Source organism: Hevea brasiliensis, chromosome 13 (genome assembly GCF_030052815.1).
Source record: "Hevea brasiliensis isolate MT/VB/25A 57/8 chromosome 13, ASM3005281v1, whole genome shotgun sequence".
NCBI classification, from domain to species: domain Eukaryota; kingdom Viridiplantae; phylum Streptophyta; class Magnoliopsida; order Malpighiales; family Euphorbiaceae; genus Hevea; species Hevea brasiliensis.
In genome coordinates, this window is record NC_079505.1 from 66,901,008 (window position 1) to 66,919,904 (window position 18,897).

Below are 18,897 nucleotides of genomic sequence, written 5' to 3' on the forward strand. Positions count from 1 at the left end.
TAAAATGATAAAAACATTGCATTTAGTGAGGAAATTTTAACGTTTAAATATCATCCAATCAACTAACTAATGTTGCATTATTTTTCTTTTTTTTTCTATATATATATATAGTGATTGAATAGTTATATAGTTGAATTCAAATACTATTTAATCTCTAGTTAAATAATATGAATCAATTATATATATAATTATTATATAATTTAAGAACCTATTCCTAGTTGAATTATAATTAAGAAGCAGTTAATAAAAGATCTAGTGCTATGTACTTGTTATATAAGGTATGCATAGCATATTTAATTATAATATGTTTCAAATTTGATTTAAATATCAATTGAATTATGAGGAGCAATTAATGAAAAATCAAGTATATATTATAATGTTATGTGCTACTTATATGGAGTTAAGTTATGAATAATAAATTTATTTGTAATATATTTAATAATTGATTTAAGTACTAATTAAATTATAATGAGCAAATAATGAAAAATTTATCATATATTACAGTGATATGCACTAATTATATGGAAATAAAATCTGCATTATACATTTAATTGTAATATGTTTCATAATTGATCTAAATACTAATTTAATTATAAGGTGCAATTGATAAAAAATTTAGTTTATATATTATAGCGCTATGTACTAATTATTTAATGTTAATGTATTAATTATATAATGCTAAGGTGTATACGTCACATTATTGCCTATTCTAGAGTGGAAATATGCTCTATTGTTGTCAAAATCTATCAACACCAACTGTTCGATAGAGGTCCATTGGGATCCTACATCGGCTGTGGATGGAGTGTATAAATGGCTTATATGCGAATAATAATTCTATTAAAATTATTATAGTTTTAATAGGGGTTTATTTCCGTTCCTGAGCCATTTGTGTGTCTTCTATCTATGTAAAAAGAACTGGAACCAGAGTGAAAAGTGAGGAGTCCTAAGTCCGGTGTGGCCCATGGGTTGAGGTCCGCGAGTGGGTCAGGCGTGTCCCATGGGGTGACCCTTTGGGATTCCACATCGGTTGTAGATGGGGTATATGAGTGACTTATATGAGAACAAGAATCCCGTTAAAATTGCTATAATTTTAATAGCGGTCTATTCCCGTCCCTGAGCCATATGCATGTCTTCTATCTACTAAAAAAAAAAAAAAAAACACTTTTGGATTGCATTTATTAAATTATACCATATGATAGGGATACACACAGTGCATCATCTTTCAAAAAAAAAAAATACATAATGCTGCAAGCAACTAGGACAAAAATCATGATTTAATTTTTTTTCATTGATTTTCATGGATATATATGAATTAATTAATTAAATAAAAAATAATAACCAATTAATTAATGTTCCCTGTGTCAGAACAAACAAGTTACATAAACAGAGGTTATTACGATCAAGAATGCATTTTTCCTGTTCAACTTCTCACCAAGATAAATGAGGAACATTTGTTAAATTTGTTGGAAAAGTAAAGTTCATGCCAAAAAATTGAAATCAACTACATTGCTAGGCAATCAGAATCAATCACATAAGCAAGAGCCACCCTAAAGATCCAACCATTATCACCACAAACACAAGGCAATGGCTTTATATACTCTTGGCCCAATTACTAGAAAAAACTTGTAGCTTGAATTAACTATTTTCAGTTGTAGCTTGAAAGTTATTTGGGCTCCCTGGGCTTGCACTGACAATAATAATTCCCTAGGAAAAAAAATCAGCCGCAAAAACCCTCAAAAACAAGGTTCGATTATGCAGCAGAGCACTAAAGTAGAACTTTTTATTTATATCACATCCATACACTTTCCCATCAACATTAACGCCCCGAGTTATTATATAAACAATTCAGAAACCAACCGAAAATTCACATGCAATTATTTGCTCCCCCCTGCCTGCTACACCTGCTCATACCCATCAACCACCTATCCACACATGCACAAAAACAAGATTTAGAAAAGGAGAAGGGAGGAGAGAATGGCTGCTAAAGCAGCCAAGGTGATGCTTGGGTATGTCCTTGTTGGAGGCATATCGATGTATGACACACCATTAGTTACTCCTTTAACATTTCTCAATCTTCCCATTTTTTTCTACTCTACCTACAACATTCTCTACGCCCTTAGCATCAGCGCTCCCATGTTTTTTACCACTAACGCTGTGAATCCAGACCTACACTATCTTCTCCATTAACACCCAGCTCCCCATTCTTCTCATTCTTTGGCTTCTTCTCCTTCACGTTTGATCTCCCTCCTCCATCTCTTCCCTCAAGACAGCCACCTCCTCCTCGCTGATGCATGCATTTTAGATCATCATTTAGGAGTAATTTTTGCACATAATCTACCCTTATTCATAGCTATTATTTTAGATATTAGTATATATTTAGTCAATTTTACAATTTTCACATTTCTTAGTTTAATTTTTAGAATTTATTTGTTTTGTAGGTTAAATCTGGAGAAATTTGATGTATTTTGATCAGTAGCCATTTGGAGGAGATTAAAATCGAATTGCAAAAATTTTGAAGTTGAGAAAAAAAAAAAAAAAAAAAAAAAAAAGGCCGAGGCGACACAACTGCAGGCAACCGAATTAGCTCATGTCGCGAGTTGTGTCGATCGTCGAATATTCACGCCGAAGCGACACAACCAGCGACACAAGCGACTCGGCTTATGTCGTTTTCTTTGGAAAATTTTGGCGTGGCATTTCCGTTACTCGACCTTTTTACCTCACTTTCTCTGGATCCTTCCCCTTTTACCCATTCTAGAACAGTCCCTTGCCTATATAAAGTGCCCTTTATCACTTTCTTTCCATAGAGAGCAAGGGAGGCATTTTTAGGAAGATAGAAAGAGGGAAAGGGAGGAGCATCTTCTGCATCTTCTTCGGCAAGAAGGATCAAGTTTACGCACTTTTCTGCGAGAGATCCTGCTGCAAATCTGTGGTTTTTCTACCCCTTTAAGCTTACATTTCCATTATTTCTTCATTTCTTCATTTGGGTTTATTTTTAAACAATGATTTGTGAGTAGTTGATTGAGATTCTAGAGATGGGTTTGTAAATATTGATTTGTTTTGTGGTTTTGAACCGATTTAGCCATTTAAATGAAGATTGTTATATTTTGATTTATTGCTTGTGTGCTTATTTCCTTGCTTGATGAATGGGCCCTTATTAAGTTAAGTTTTAATCCTTAATAGATGGACTGAAAAGTGAATATTGGGGATGGATAATCTTGCAATAAACTTTATTTTCTTGGTGTTAGAAATAAACTAAGAAGATTAAGGGGAACTTTCCAAAAATCAATTAGAGCATTAATTGGGTTTTGTTAGATTTGAAATACCGTGAAAACAGGGTTTGATTTAATGAAAACCAATTTTGAGATGCTTGAAAAAGGTTTCAAAAATTTAAGAATTGATTTCCCTCAAAATTGCAATTCTCATGTGTTTGGCTAAATTAGGGAAAAATCACATGCAAACAATATTGAAAATCCAATCTCTAGAATCAATTTATTTTTCATTGAAATTAGATATAAATTCTCCAAACCTCATAAATAGCAATTTCAATTTAAATCCAATTTAAATTTAATTCCAATTTAAATCTAATCTCTAGAATTAGTTTATTTTCATTGAAATTAGATATAAATTCTCCAAACCTCATAAATAGCAATTTCAATTTAAATCCAATTTAAATTTAATTCCAATTTAAATCAATATCTAGAATTACTTTTTTTTTTAGATTTAATTCTTCTTAATTTCATAAATAGAAATTTCAAATTAATTTTTGGTAATCTAGTTTAATTAATTTTAGTTAATTGATTGATCTAGTTTTAATTCCTCAAATACCAATTTTAATTCCAAATTTCATTTTACATCTTTAATTTTTGTCTTAATTTTAATTTTTAGATTTTATTTTTAATATCTTTTAATTTTTGTCATTCTAATTAGCTTATACTTTTATTTCCAATTTAAGCACAATTCCCTGTGGGATCGATATCAATTTTTAAAACTATACTACTGTGACCCGTGCACTTGCGGATACACAACACAGTTATCAAGTTTTTGGCGCCGTTGCCGGGGAATTGTTTGTTTTAAGTTGGATTTTAATTGTTTTAAGCTAATTAGAATTTTTATTTTCTTTTATTTTCACTATTGTTCCTTGTGTTTTTCAGGTACTTTTCTTGTTTATGAGACGATCGAAAAGCACAAGTGATACTGAATTGTTGTTCAACCCAGAAATTGAAAAATTCTGTCGAGCCAACAAAAAGGAATACAAGAGAAGAAAAGAAGCAGAAAAAGAAGAACAACAAATATTTGAGCAAGAGGAGACAATAGAAAATATGGAGAATCAAAATGGAGCTATTGGTGGAGACAATGGAGGAAACGAGCAAAACGGGCAAAATGCAGTTGCTAATCAAAATGATCCTCAAAGAAGATCCATGTTAGACTATGCTTTTCCTAGATGTACTGATGTGAGAGATAACAGACCTATTATTGGAGCTAATCAATTTGAATTAAAAACTGGTCTTATTCAAATGGTTCAGAATTCACAATTTGGAGGTAGCCCACTTGAAAATCCTCATTCTCATTTGAAGAAATTTTTGATGATATGTGGTACACAAAGACAACCTGGAGTTTCTGATGAAGTTATTCGGCTCACTTTATTTCCATTCTCTCTTCGGGATTCAGCATTGGAGTGGTATGACTCACTCCCACAAGCTATTATAGCTACTTGGGAGCAGTTATCTCAAGCTTTTCTATCTCAATTTTTCCCACCTGGGAAGACCACTCATTTGAGGAATTTGATGGTAGCTTTTAAACCAAGAGATGATGAAACTTTGTATGAATCTTGGATGAGATTTAAGGAGCTTGAAAGGCAATGTCCTCATCATGAAATACCCAAATGGATGATTGTTCAAAATTTCTACACCAGAGTTACTCCAGCCATAAGAAACACAATTGATTCACAAGCAGGAGGAGATTTCATGAGAATGACAAGTGAAGAATGCTATGATCTATTAGAGAAGATTGCTCATAATACCCATTTATGGGGAAATCCTAGAGCACTTGAGCCAAAGAAAGCTGGGATCTATGAACTAGACTCAGTTAGCTACATGAATGCAAGATTTGATCAGTTGACTCAGCTTCTTAGTGATTTTTGCACAAAGGCAACAAACTCAACTCCTACAACTATGCAACAAGTTGCCTTCACAGATGGAACCCAAAGTTGTGGAGTTGATTATTCTTCTTATGGTGATGATTATTTGCAAGAACAAGCTGCTTATGCAGGAGGTTATCAACAAAAACCTATGGGAAATGCTTACTCTAATGTGAACAACTCAACATGGAGACCACAAGCAACTTTTGCTCAACAAGGCCAAAGCTCAAATTATGCTCATAACCAGCAGTTTATGCAGCAAAATAGGCCTCAATTTCAGCCTCAATTTCAGCCCACAAGGCAGCCACCACCTGGATATCAAGCAAGAGCACAACAATCCCTTCCATCCCATGAACCGAAGCCATCTTTGGAGAACATGATGGAGAAATTTTTTGCTGAACAAAGCAAGATGAATAACAAATTGGAGGAAGAAATGCAACACATGAGACAAACCATGGATCAATTACAAGTCCACAACCGCATGTTGGAGACTCAATTGGCGCAACAAGCAAGCTCATCAGGAAGCAATTCCTATGGGAAACTACCTAGCCAACCACAAAACCCTCATGAACAATGTAAGGCTGTAACCTTGAGAAGTGGTAAAAAAGTTGGTCAAGAGAGTGAAAACAAGAGAGAAGAAAAAGAGAGCACAAAAGAAGAAAATTCAGTTGAGAGCAAGAAAAATGAAAAAGAAGAAGAAAGCAAAAGTGAGCAAGATGAGGGAGACAAACCATACATCCCACCTGAACCTTACAAACCCACCCTTCCCTACCCTCAAAGATTCATCAAGCATAAACTAGACAAACAATTTGGCAAGTTCCTTGAAGTGCTAAAGAAATTGTATATCAATGTGCCATTCACTGAGGCACTATCCCAAATGCCAAGTTATGCCAAGTTTTTGAAGGAGATTCTTTCCAACAAGAGAAGGCTAGAAGATTATGACACCATCAACTTGGGAGAGCAATGCAGTGCTATAATTCAGAAAAAGTTACCTCCCAAACTCAAAGATCCGGGTGTGTTTTCCATCCCTTGTCATATTGGTGATAATTGTGTGGCAAATGCTTTATGTGACCTTGGAGCTAGCGTCAGCCTAATGCCTCTTTCAATATATGAGAAGTTGAATATGGGAGAGTTGAAGCCCACAAACATGTATCTTTCATTGGCTGACCGTTCAATTAAGTATCCGGAAGGCATTCTTGAAAATGTGCCTATCAAGGTTGGGAAATTCTACATTCCGGTGGACTTTGTCATTTTGGATATGGAAGAAGACACAAAAGTTCCTATCTTATTGGGAAGACCCTTCTTGGCAACAGCTGGTGCATTAATTGATGTAAAGGGTGAGCAATTGACACTTAGAGTGGGAGATGATCAAATGATATTCAACATCAATCCAGCCATGAAAAGGAAACATGAAGAAGTTGAGTCTTGTTTGCGGGTAGACATTATTGTTCAAGAGCATTTCAGACAAAGCTATCCACAAGACCCACTTGAAAATTGCTTAGCCCATGGTGGGAGCATTGATGATGATAATCACAACATAGCTGCTTTTGCACAACACTTGGAGAGCTCTCCACCACATCCTGAAGCCACAATTTTTCAACTTGAAGGAGTGCAAAATTTGGAGATCAAACCACCATCATTAAAGGTAGAGGATGCCCCAAAGGTAGATCTTAAACCTCTTCCTTCCAACCTCAGGTATGCTTTTCTTGGACCCAATTAAACATTTACTGTTATAATTAATGCATGTTTGACTGATATTGAGAAAGAAAAATTGTTGAGAGTTTTGAGAGAATATAGAAGAGTTTTGGGTTATACAATTGATGATATAAAGGGAATTAGTCCAACAGTTTGTATGCATAGGATTTTCCTTGAGCCAAATAGTAAACCTTCCATTGAACACCAAAGAAGATTGAATCCTACAATGAAGGATGTTGTGAAAAAAGAAATCCTAAAATTACTAGTTTGGAATTATTTACCCCATTTCTCGATGTGAGTGGGTTAGTCCTGTGCATGTTGTACCAAAGAAAGGTGGGGTGGCGGTTGTTAAAAATGAGAATAATGAATTGATACCCACTAGAATCAAGTACAGTTGGAGAATGTGCATAGACTATAGGAAATTGAACAATGCCACAAGAAAAGACCATTTTCCCCTTCCTTTTATGGATCAAATGTTAGAGAGATTAGCCAAGCATTCATTCTTTTGTTACTTAGATGGATATTCTGGTTTCTTTCAAATTCCAATACATCCTGATGACCAAGAAAAACTACCTTTACCTGTCCCTATGGCACCTTTGCCTATCGAAGGATGCCATTCGGATTGTGTAATGCGCCTGGCACATTTCAAAGGTGCATGATGGCCATTTTTTCTGATTTTATTGAAGAAATTATGGAGGTCTTCATGGATGACTTTTCAGTTTATGGCACTAATTTTGATTCATGCTTGACTAATTTGTCTAAAATTTTGCAGAGATGTCTTGATAATGATCCGTGTTGAATTGGGAGAAATACCACTTTATGGTCCAAGAGGGGATCATTTTAGGGCATTTGATCTCCAATAGGGGAATTGAAGTGGATAGAGCTAAAATAGAAATTATTGAAAAAATGCCCCCTCCAACCACTGTCAAAGGAGTGCGGAGTTTCCTTGGACATGCCGGGTTTTACCGGCGATTTATTCAGGATTTTTCTAAACTTGCTAAACCCTTAACAAATCTTTTGAATCATGATGTTAAATTTGATTTTAATCAAGATTGTATGGTTGCTTTGCAGGTTAAAGGCGGCCTTAACAACGGCTCCTATCATGCAACCCCAGTTGGACTTTGCCATTCGAAATCATGTGTGATGCAAGCGAGTTTATTGTTGGAGCCGCCCTTGGCCGAAAGATAGAAAACCTTATGCCATTTACTATGCAAGCCAAACCCTTGATGAAGCCCAAGTCAATTCGCCACAATCGAAAAGGAGTTCCTTGCGGTAGTATTTGCACTCAATAAATTTCGTTCTTATTTGGTCAACTCAAAGGTAATTGTTTTCACCGATCATGCAGCAATAAAGTATTTAATGAGCAAGAAAGAAGCTAAATCTAGGTTGATTAGATGGATATTGTTTCTACAAGAAATTGATTTGGAAATAAGAGATATAAAGTGTGTTGAGTATGTGGTGGCTGATCACCTTTCTAGGATGAAAAGCGAAAATAAAGATGATGAAATTGTGCCAATTGATGAGTTTTTCATGAATGAGCAGTTGTATGTGTTGAATTCGCACTTCCATGGTTTCGATATTGTGAATTTCTTGTCTTGTGGTGTCTTGCCACTGATTTATCTTAGCAAGAAAAGAAAAGATTCTTGCATGATGTTAAATTTTATTCTTGGGAAGAACCTCTTTTGTTTAGGAGATGCAATGATGGAATAATTAGAAGATGTATACCAGAGGAAGAAATAAATGATGTTATTTACCATTGTCATTCCTCTGAATATGGTGGTCATTTTAGTGTCTCAAAAACTGTTGAAAAAGTCTTGACATCAGGTTTCTATTGGCCTAATATGTTTAAACATGTGAGAGACTTTGTAAGCAAGTGTGATAGGTGCCAAAGGGTAGGCAACATTTCCAAAAGAGATGAGATGCCCCAACAGTCCATATTAGAAGTTGAATTGTTTGATGTATGGGGAATTGATTTCATGGGGCCATTTCCATCTTCTTATGGGAATAAATATATCTTGGTAGGGGTGGACTATGTATCTAAATGGGTAGAAGCTATTGCTACACCTACCAATGATGCAAAAGTTGTGGTGAAATTTCTGAAAAAATTTGTTTTGACCAGGTTTGGTGCCCCACGTGCCATAATCAGTGATGGTGGTAGCCATTTTTGTAACCACCAATTTGAAAAATTGATGAGAAAATATGGGGTAAAGCATAGAATTGCCACACCATATCATCCTCAAACAAATGGCCAAGTAGAAATCACAAATAGAGAAATCAAGCAAATCTTGGAGAAAACTGTCAATAAGTCCAGAAAAGATTGGTCCCTTAAATTAGATGACACTCTTTGGGCATATAGAACAGCATTTAAAACCCCCATAGGAACTACACCTTATAGGTTAGTTTTTGGGAAATCATGCCATTTGCCCGTAGAGTTAGAACACAAAGCTTATTGGGCCATTAGAGCAATCAATTTTGATTTACAAGCTGCTGGACACAAAAGACTTTTGCAACTTGATGAATTAGAAGAATTGAGACTTGATGCTTATGAAAATGCTAGGATCTATAAAGAAAGAACTAAAAAATGGCATGATAAGCATATCAAGAAAAAGGACTTTAAAGAAGGAGATTTGGTTCTCTTATTCAATTCAAGGTTAAAATTTTTTCAAGGAAAATTAAAATCAATGTGGTCAGATCAATTCAAAATTTTGAAAGTTTTACCTCATGGTCTTTGTTGAAATTTTTGGTGAAAAATCGGGTAATTTCAAGGTAAATGGGCAAAGGTTGAGGCACTATTCAGTTGGTGAGCCAATTGAGAAGATAGCAACTTGCTATCTTTCTCATTCTCCATAACATTTTGAGTGAGTATGGTCAAGCTAAAGACCTAAACTTAGCATTTTTGGGCATAACTCATAATTTTTCATTGATTCTTTATTTCTTTCATATATATATTTGTTTTAAGTTTTTCTATACTCCTTATTCAGAGTTTAACATTGTTCTAATTTCCTTGTGCAGATGGGATGCAATTCATTGCAAGCAAATGAGCATAAAAAAAAAAAAAAAAAAACATTTCATGTCTTTAATTTCGTTGCTTAATTAATTAGTATTTTTAACTTGTTTAGTTAATATTCTGCTTGTGTTGTTTTTCCTTTACTTGAACCATTTACTTATTCAGTTTTTTTTAGTTCCTCATAAAATACATTTTTCTTTTATGTCTTTAGTACATTGCTCACTTGCTTTGATATGCTCCTTCGGAATTTACACTTGATGGCTATATTTTTGAGCTTAACTTCTCTATTCCAAATTTTTGAGTTTAATTGATTTAATGGATTCCATTGCACTGTTTCTTTTGCAATGAGTGCAGCAGCTGTCCAAATTTTATCTAATTAAATTGGCTGCACTTCAATGAGGTAACAATTCTCATCTCAGCTTGTGTCGCTGTCAACACAAGTTGTGCTCTCGCTTATGCAACATGGTAATAATTCTTTATGCACATATCAGCTACCCATTTTCTGCACATATAGCCAAATTATCCCATTCCTTGCACTCTTTTAACATTGAGGACAATGTTCATTCTGAGTATGGGGGAGAGGGTAAATTTTTTGCAAAAATTATTTTTCCTTTTTCATTTGCATATAGTGACACACTCATTACTTCATACTTGTACATATTCACATATATACACTGCATATAGCTTCATATATACTTAGTACTTAGTTGCATATAGGTTGACTATACATTTATACACTCATGCATTTCATTCATTCATTCACAATTTTTGGATTTTTAAACCAGTCTTTGAATTCCATAAGCCACTTATTCAAGCAATCCAACTTGCCTTTAGATGGTTAGTGGAATGAAAGTTCCAGCTGGGTACAAAGTCTTAAGCATTATTCTTTCTCTTACTTAATAGCTGAAAATTAATACATTCATCTAGGTATGCAGATTCTGATTAGTTATTTTGAGTTTTGAGTGTCTGGATAAGCCTTTAAGAAAGAAAATGGTCATTGTCGTCTCACCATTCCTAGAACAAGCATCTTAGATCTTTCAAAGCGAAATTTTTAACTTGCATTTGATAAGAATATGATTTAGGCATTCCTTCATATTTTAAACCTCACATTTAGCCTTAACCTACCTTAATCTCATTTTAACCCTTGCAAACCCCCTTGAACCTTAATTCCCTAATTTTTTTGGAACCCAAATCATTTACCTAGCCGTTAAACCTAAACACTACCACCTATTATGAGAATAATATTTTAGCAATTAAGTGCATAAAAAAAAATAAAAAATAAAAAAAAATAAAAAAAAAAAAACTTGGAGGATTGAAACATCTTGAAAAGTGCTAGAGTAATTGTGAAAAGTTGATAAAAAAAAAAAAAAAATAAATAGTCACAAAAATATCCCAAAGGTAATTTTGGGTGTGACGTGAAATAGGGACACATACAAAATAAAAAAATATATTATAAAAGTAGTCCCTTTATTGTGTTAGCACTTAAGATTTATTGTGAATTTCTTTCCTCTTGATATAAAAAAAAAAAAAAAAAAAATTTGGATGCACTTTGAGTTTCATGATTAATATTATTCTCATATTTTGTTTACCTTATTCCCTTTCTTTGTTAACCACAATCTTACCCTATTTGACCCCATTACAACCCTTAAAAAGACCTAATGATTCTTTGAAAAATGCTTGTTACATTAGTAGAGTTAGATCTTTTATGCTTGCATATGGGTTTGGCAATATAATCTTCCATACATTACTCACCATCTATTTGAGACGCATTGGCTATCTATTTCATTTAGGTTTGTTTTGGCACACAATTGACTCTTGTAGCTGGTTGGTATTTGTTGCTTGGGTTGATTGGTTAATTCTTAGCTATTCTGTAATAGTTGAGAGTGCTTGCTTCATTCTTTGTGCTTTTGCTGGTGGGAATTTGGAATGTTGGTGGCTAGAGGTAAGTTGGTGGTTTGGATTTGTGATTTTTGTGTTTTCAAAGACTGATTCTATTCCCTTCCAAATGAGTTTTAATGAAATTTTGCTTGAGGACAAGCAAGAGTTTGAGTATGGGGGAATTTGATGCATGCATTTTAGATCATCATTTAGGAGTAATTTTTGCACATAATTTACCCTTATTCATAGCTATTATTTTAGATATTAGTATATATTTAGTCAATTTTACAATTTTCACATTTCTTAGTTTAATTTTTGGAATTTATTTGTTTTGTAGGTTAAATCTGGAGAAATTTGATGTATTTTGATCAGAGTAGCCATTTGGAGGAGATTAAAATCGAATTGCAAAAATTTTGAAGTTGAAAAAAAAAAAAAAAAAAAAAAAAAAAAATGGCCGAGAGCGACACAACCTGCAGCACAACCGAATTAGCTCATGTCGCAGGTTGTGTCGATCGTCAGATATTCACGCCGAGAGCGACACAACCCGCGACACAACTCGGCTTATGTCGTTTCTTGGAAAATTTTTGGCGTGGCATTTCCGTTACTCGCCTTTTACCTCACTTTCTCTGGATCCTTCCCCCTTTTACCCATTCTAGAACAGTCCCCTTGCCTATATAAAGTGCCCTTTATCACTTTCTTTCCATAGAGAGCAAGGGAGGCATTTTTAGGAAGATAGAAAGAGGGAAAGGGAGGAGCATCTTCTGCATCTTCTTCCAGCAGCAGCAAGGATCAAGTTTCTGCACTTTTCTGCAGAGATCCTGCTGCAAATCTGCTGGGTTTTTCTACCCCTTTAAGCTTACATTTCCATTATTTCTTCATTTCTTCATTTCTTCATTTGGGTTTATTTTTAAACAATGATTTGTGAGTAGTTGATTGAGATTCTAGAGATGGGTTTGTAAATATTGATTTGTTTTGTGGTTTTGAACTGATTTAGCCATTTAAATGAAGATTGTTATATTTTGATTTATTGCTTGTGTGCTTATTTCCTTGCTTGATGAATGGGCCCTTATTAAGTTAAGTTTTAATCCTTAATAGATGGACTGAAAAGTGAATATTGGGGATGGATAATCTTGCAATAAACTTTATTTTCTTGGTGTTAGAAATAAGCTAAGAAGATTAAGGGGAACTTTCCAAAAATCAATTAGAGCATTAATTGGGTTTTTGTTAGATTTGAAATACCGTGAAAACAGGGTTTGATTTAATGAAAACCAATTTTGAGATGCTTGAAAAAGGTTTCAAAAATTTAAGAATTGATTTCCCTCAAAATTGCAATTCTCATGTGTTTGGCTAAATTAGGGAAAAATCACATGCAAACAATATTGAAAATCCAATCTCTAGAATCAATTTATTTTTCATTGAAATTAGATATAAATTCTCCAAACCTCATAAATAGCAATTTCAATTTAAATCCAATTTAAATTTAATTCCAATTTAAATCCAATCTCTAGAATCAATTTATTTTTCATTGAAATTAGATATAAATTCTCCAAACCTCATAAATAGCAATTTCAATTTAAATCCAATTTAAATTTAATTCCAATTTAAATCCAATATCTAGAATTACTTTTTTTTTTTTAGATTTAATTCTTCTTAATTTCATAAATAGAAATTTCAAATTAATTTTTGGTAATCTAGTTTAATTAATTTTAGTTAATTGATTGATCTAGTTTTAATTCCTCAAATACCAATTTTAATTCCAAATTTCATTTTACATCTTTAATTTTTGTCTTAATTTTAATTTTTAGATTTTATTTTTAATATCTTTTAATTTTTGTCATTCTAATTAGCTTATACTTTTATTTCCAATTTAAGCACAATTCCCTGTAGGATCGATATCAATTTTTAAAACTATACTACTGTGACCCGTGCACTTGCGGACACACAGTTATCACTCGCTACCATTTATCACAATCTTATCAGATTCCTCAAATTCCTTGTTGTAACAAACCAAGCAAGATGACGATTTCACCTCCTTCAATTTCTTAGCTCTCAAAGCATGGCCACAATTCTTCAAAGCAAAAAAAACTTATACTTCCCATTGAACTCGAGCCCAGTTTATCGGGCAATGAAACCTTGAATTATATGATTCCTCACCAGAAATTGGCTCTAGCTTGATATTTAAAATATCCTTTTAAACCCTTTATGTATCTGAACTCCATGGGCAATTTTTAGCCTATTAAAGCCTCCACTAACGCCTCTTTGTTGAATAAATTACCAACGCAATCAATAACGCAACGCTGCGCCAGGGGGCTCGTTGGAGAGAGCGCAATTGAGCCATTTAGAAAGTCTCTGCTCGTTTGGATCAACCTTATCCGGCTTTTTGTCGGTGTACATTCAGATAGCAGTCGCGGGACTCGACACCCGTAGGGCCGCCATCGCCAACCACCCAACTTTGGACTAAGCTCGAGTGCTCACTCAACTGCGGATTTTGCCGGCGCAACGGTTTTTTTTTTTTTTTTTTTTTATTCAATACAAGTATATTCTTTAATTGAATAAATACATAGTTAATATATGTAAATAAATTATTGTAAGATGGAGTGATATTTGTAGAAATTATTTATTATCTTCTTCTAATATTTATTACTAAACTATAATAATATCCTATTTATATTAGGAGTGAGTAATTTGAATTTTATGTGTAATATTAGTTTATATATTTCATAATTATTATTTTTAATTTTTTTAATATTAATTAAATTATAATTACTGTCATAAATTTTTATGATAAAAAGTTAATTATATGATTTTTATAATTATAGTGAAAAATAAAAAATTACTTTAATTTATATAATTTGTAAATATGATATTCAATTTTTCAAGTAATAATTAAAATATAAATATTAATATAATTTTTTATATTAAAAGCCTCATATGTCTATAAGTATTTAGATGTCGATGCATATTATTAATTGATGTAGTAAATTGTTAAGAGAATGAGGGTAAAGCGGACAAGTAAAAAAATCTAATGAAGCGCCACTTATTAACTTTTTCTGAAATTTATTTCGATAGCAACTTTATTATATGTGAATAATATGTAAAGAAAAGCACGTCACAAAAAATAAATGGATGTATATGAGAATCAAAATATAACTAAACTGAATCAAGTCTCAATATTTTTTTTTAAACTAATTTTAATAAAATTAATATGTTTCAATTTGATTATTAATAAAAATAATATGTAAGTGAGGTGGATTTTATATTTTGAATTAATATATGTTAAAAGATTTCAACTAACTATATAATTTATTTATCTGAAAAAATGATATAATTTATTTATAATTTTTTTCATATTTTAAATAATTTATATAAAACTTTGAGATATATATATATATATAAGTATTTTATATTTAAACTTTATTAGATAGTATAGATAAAAGAAAATTTTTCTTAATATATGATTATCATTTTAATATTTTAATAGATTAAAATAATTGTAAGATGTTTTGATTATATATATATAGAACAAAGGTAAATTAAATTTATTTTTTTTTTGTGAGATTGTCAATATCATAAAAATTTATTAAATATATGATAAAAAATTTAAAAAAAATCAAATATTTGATATTGTTTATATCATAATAAAATAATAAAATTTATTGGAAGGCAATAATTAAAATAGAATAATTCTTTTAAGGAATGCACATATCAACATTAGAAATTTTTAAGAGGGTTGGCGGCAATGGCCCCTACCAGGCCCCCTTCCCTTCATCCCTAATAGCGAGACTCAGCACCGGTCGCCACCGCCACCGCCAGCCACCCAACTTTGAACTAAGATTCAATGCTCACTCAACTGCAATATATATAACTAGGATTTGCCTGCACAACGGTATAATCAATATTGATATATTATTTAATTAAATAAAGATATGATTGTATAATTTTTCTTATATTTTTATATTTTAAATATTTTAAGAGTAATTTGTAAAAAATTATAAAATATGAAGAATTTTATATAAATTGAAAATAAGTGAAAAAAATAAATAATAAGATATCAATAAAATAGAAATAAATAAATTTTTGTAAGATGAAGATAACCTTTAATGATATTTATGCAATCATCTTCTTCTAACATCTTGATTATTGAAATTTCATTTAGTGGATTTGAGAAAAGGTATTGATTATAAATTCTATATTTTGTTTGCATTAGGGAATGACTAATTTGATTTTTGATATGTGAAATTAGTTTATATAGTTTATAACTATGACTTTTAGTTTTTCTAATATTAATTAATTGTATTTATTGTATTAAATTTTTTTATAATAAAAAAATTTAATTACATGATTTTATAATTATAATAGAAAATAAAAATTACCTTGATTTATATAATTTATAAATATGATGTTTAATTTTTTTAGTACTAACTAAATTGTCTCTTTTTTTTATTATTAAATATCTCATGGGTCTATTAGTATTTACAAGTCAATACATGCCCTCAATTGATGTTGAAAATTGTTAGGGGAATAGAGGTAAAATTGATAAATAGGAAAAAAAAAAATCAAATAGAGCACTAATTGCACATTTTGGTAAAATTTATTTTATTACCAACTTTATTATATGTGAATAATATATAAATAATAAGCATGTCATAAATCAATAAATTGATGTATATGGGAATCAAAATATGACTAAACTGAATCAAGTATGAATTTTTTTAACTTAATTTAATAAAATTGATATGTTTCAATTTGATTATTTATAAAAATATTATAAACTTCTCTGTTTACGTATTGCTAGGAAGTATTGTAGTAGGTGGACACGAAATAGCGGTAAAATAACTTTCGAAAACCTAGTCCCAGTATATAACTATATGTAATATATAAATTGAGAATAAAGAAGAAAAGCAACTTGATCGTAAATTTTAATCCTGCTATGCTTGGATTTCAAATCCAAGTAGGATAGAAGATCAGGCCAGGACCAAGTCTTATTTGATTTCAGATTTCCAACACCCGCATGGACTTTGTATGCCTATAAATAGGCTGCTTGCGACAACCCCTGTAGACACTTCAAAGAGCTAAAGCTTTCAGCTCCAGACACACGATCGATCAATTGATTTCATTCTAGTTTGCCAAACCCAACGTTAAAATTCTATACTCTCGAAAACCATGGCTTCCTCCAAACTTCTTTTCACCTTGTTTCTCTGCTCCTTCTTGGTTTATGTTATTCCGTTTGGTTCTAATGCACATATTCTCATGGCTTGCGAGTTTGAAGCCATATATAACCTTGGAGATTCAATATCTGACACGGGCAATTTGATCCAAGAGGACCCTGCTTCTGTGTTTTCTAGGTTTCCCTATGGCCAAAACTTGTATGTTAATCCTACAGGCAGATGCTCCAATGGCTTGCTCATTATTGATTTCATTGGTAAGAAACAAGTATTCTTTTAGGTTTCATAATCTGCCCTTGCATGTGTGTTTTAGCTAAATTGTATTTTTACTTTACAGCAAAATCAGCCGGTGTTCCACTCCTTAATGCATATTTGACAAATTCCACCAAGACACATGGAGTGAATTTTGCAGTTGCTGGATCTACTGCATTGCCGGTGGAAGTTCTTGCAGAAAAGGGAGTTATTTCCCCTGTAACCAATAGTTCTCTTACCGTACAACTAAACTGGATGCATACCCATTTCAATACAACCTGCCACAAGTCCAAAGGTTACCATACGTTATTTATATAATATACTCTCTGTTAACATAAATTTAACATATTTATAACTGTGCTGATTATTGTCTTATCCTTATTATATTTTACAGATTGTGTTGAGAAACATAGAAAATCTCTTTTCATGGTTGGGAGATTGGAGGCAACGATTATAATTATGCTTTCTTTCAAGGCAAAACTATTGATGACTTGAAGACCATGGTACCGATGTTGTTAAAGCCATCAAAGATGCTGTCGTGGTTAGTTAATTTTCTTGAGACATATGATAATTGATTTTTTTTTTTGGTTTTTTTCTCAATTTTCTTATAATTTTCTTTTGTAGAGAGTCATTGGATTTGGTGCCACGAATTATTGTCCCGGAAATTTTCCAATTGGTTGCATGCCTATATACCTTACAGGATTTCACTCCAATGATTCAAACGCATATGATGAATTTCATTGCCTCAAAGAATTGAATAACTTTTAATGTATCACAATGAACAACTCCAGCAAGCAATTAAAGAATTGCAAGAAAACCATTCAAATGTGACTATAGTATATGGAGATTACTACAATGCCTACAAGTGGATTTTGTGGAAAGCTGCATTGCTAGGTGAGTCTTCAAAATCTGTAAATGGTGGATTTAATAGACATAACACATAACTGAACTGACATCGTTCACTTTTTTTATATAAACAGGTTTTGATCTAAAATCATTACAAAAAGCTTGTTGTGGGAGTGGAGGTGATTATGACTTTAGTCTTGCTAGAATGTGTGGAGCTCCTAATGTACCGGTTTGTCCAAAACCTGGAGAACGTATTAGTTGGGATGGAGTACATTCAACAGAAAAAGCCTATTTCTTCATGGCAGGATGGCTCATTCGTGACATTTTTCAAAAACTTCAATGTATTGCTTGATTTTTTCATAAAATTTGATATTAGTTATATTAGTGAATAGTATAGAGTATGCAATTTGACTTTTCTCTTTTAATTAATGGAATAAGATTTTAGTTATTGAAAATATTTTAAAATGCTTTGTCAATTAATATCAATTCTCATGTAGTTGTTGAATTCATATTTCCTAGTGCCAGGTGCTAAAATGCAAAAAAAAAAAAAAACAACAGAAAATCCCACTGATAGTCTTGAAATTCTTATTTATGAAGTAAAAAGAGGATATCTCCCATTCTGATAGAGCATCCTACCACGGTGACTGTCTACGTTTTGCCAGGGAGTGTTACCGGGTGGACTAGAAATAGCAGCAAAAACAAACGTTTAAAAACTCCAGCTCAAGGGCTTGAGGAATTCAATGCATTGCTTAATTATTTCATTAACATTAATTTTATTAGACTAATTTATATGGTAGATCTTAGTTAGTTAGTTACCCTTCAGGTATGTTTATTTCTCAATCTCTGCAACTCGGTTGGAACTTGAATATCTCTTCTGCAGTTGGAGTTGCTTGCTTCTCTACTGCGGTGTAAGTTCA

The 18,897-nt window shown here is 32.2% G+C and overlaps 1 non-coding gene and 2 pseudogenes across 1 annotated transcript; 1 reads left to right on the forward strand and 2 right to left on the reverse strand.

Moving 5' to 3' along the window:
* Positions 1–1,949: 1,949 nt before the first annotated feature.
* Positions 1,950–16,730, reverse strand: LOC131172178 (uncharacterized; annotated as a pseudogene).
* On the reverse strand, positions 4,770–4,876 carry LOC131172340 (small nucleolar RNA R71). Its single transcript, XR_009142822.1, has one exon. It is a non-coding gene; the product is annotated as a small nucleolar RNA R71 (small nucleolar RNA).
* LOC110666528 (GDSL esterase/lipase At5g03980-like) lies at positions 16,655–18,415 on the forward strand (annotated as a pseudogene).
* The last annotated feature ends 482 nt before the right edge of the window (positions 18,416–18,897 follow it).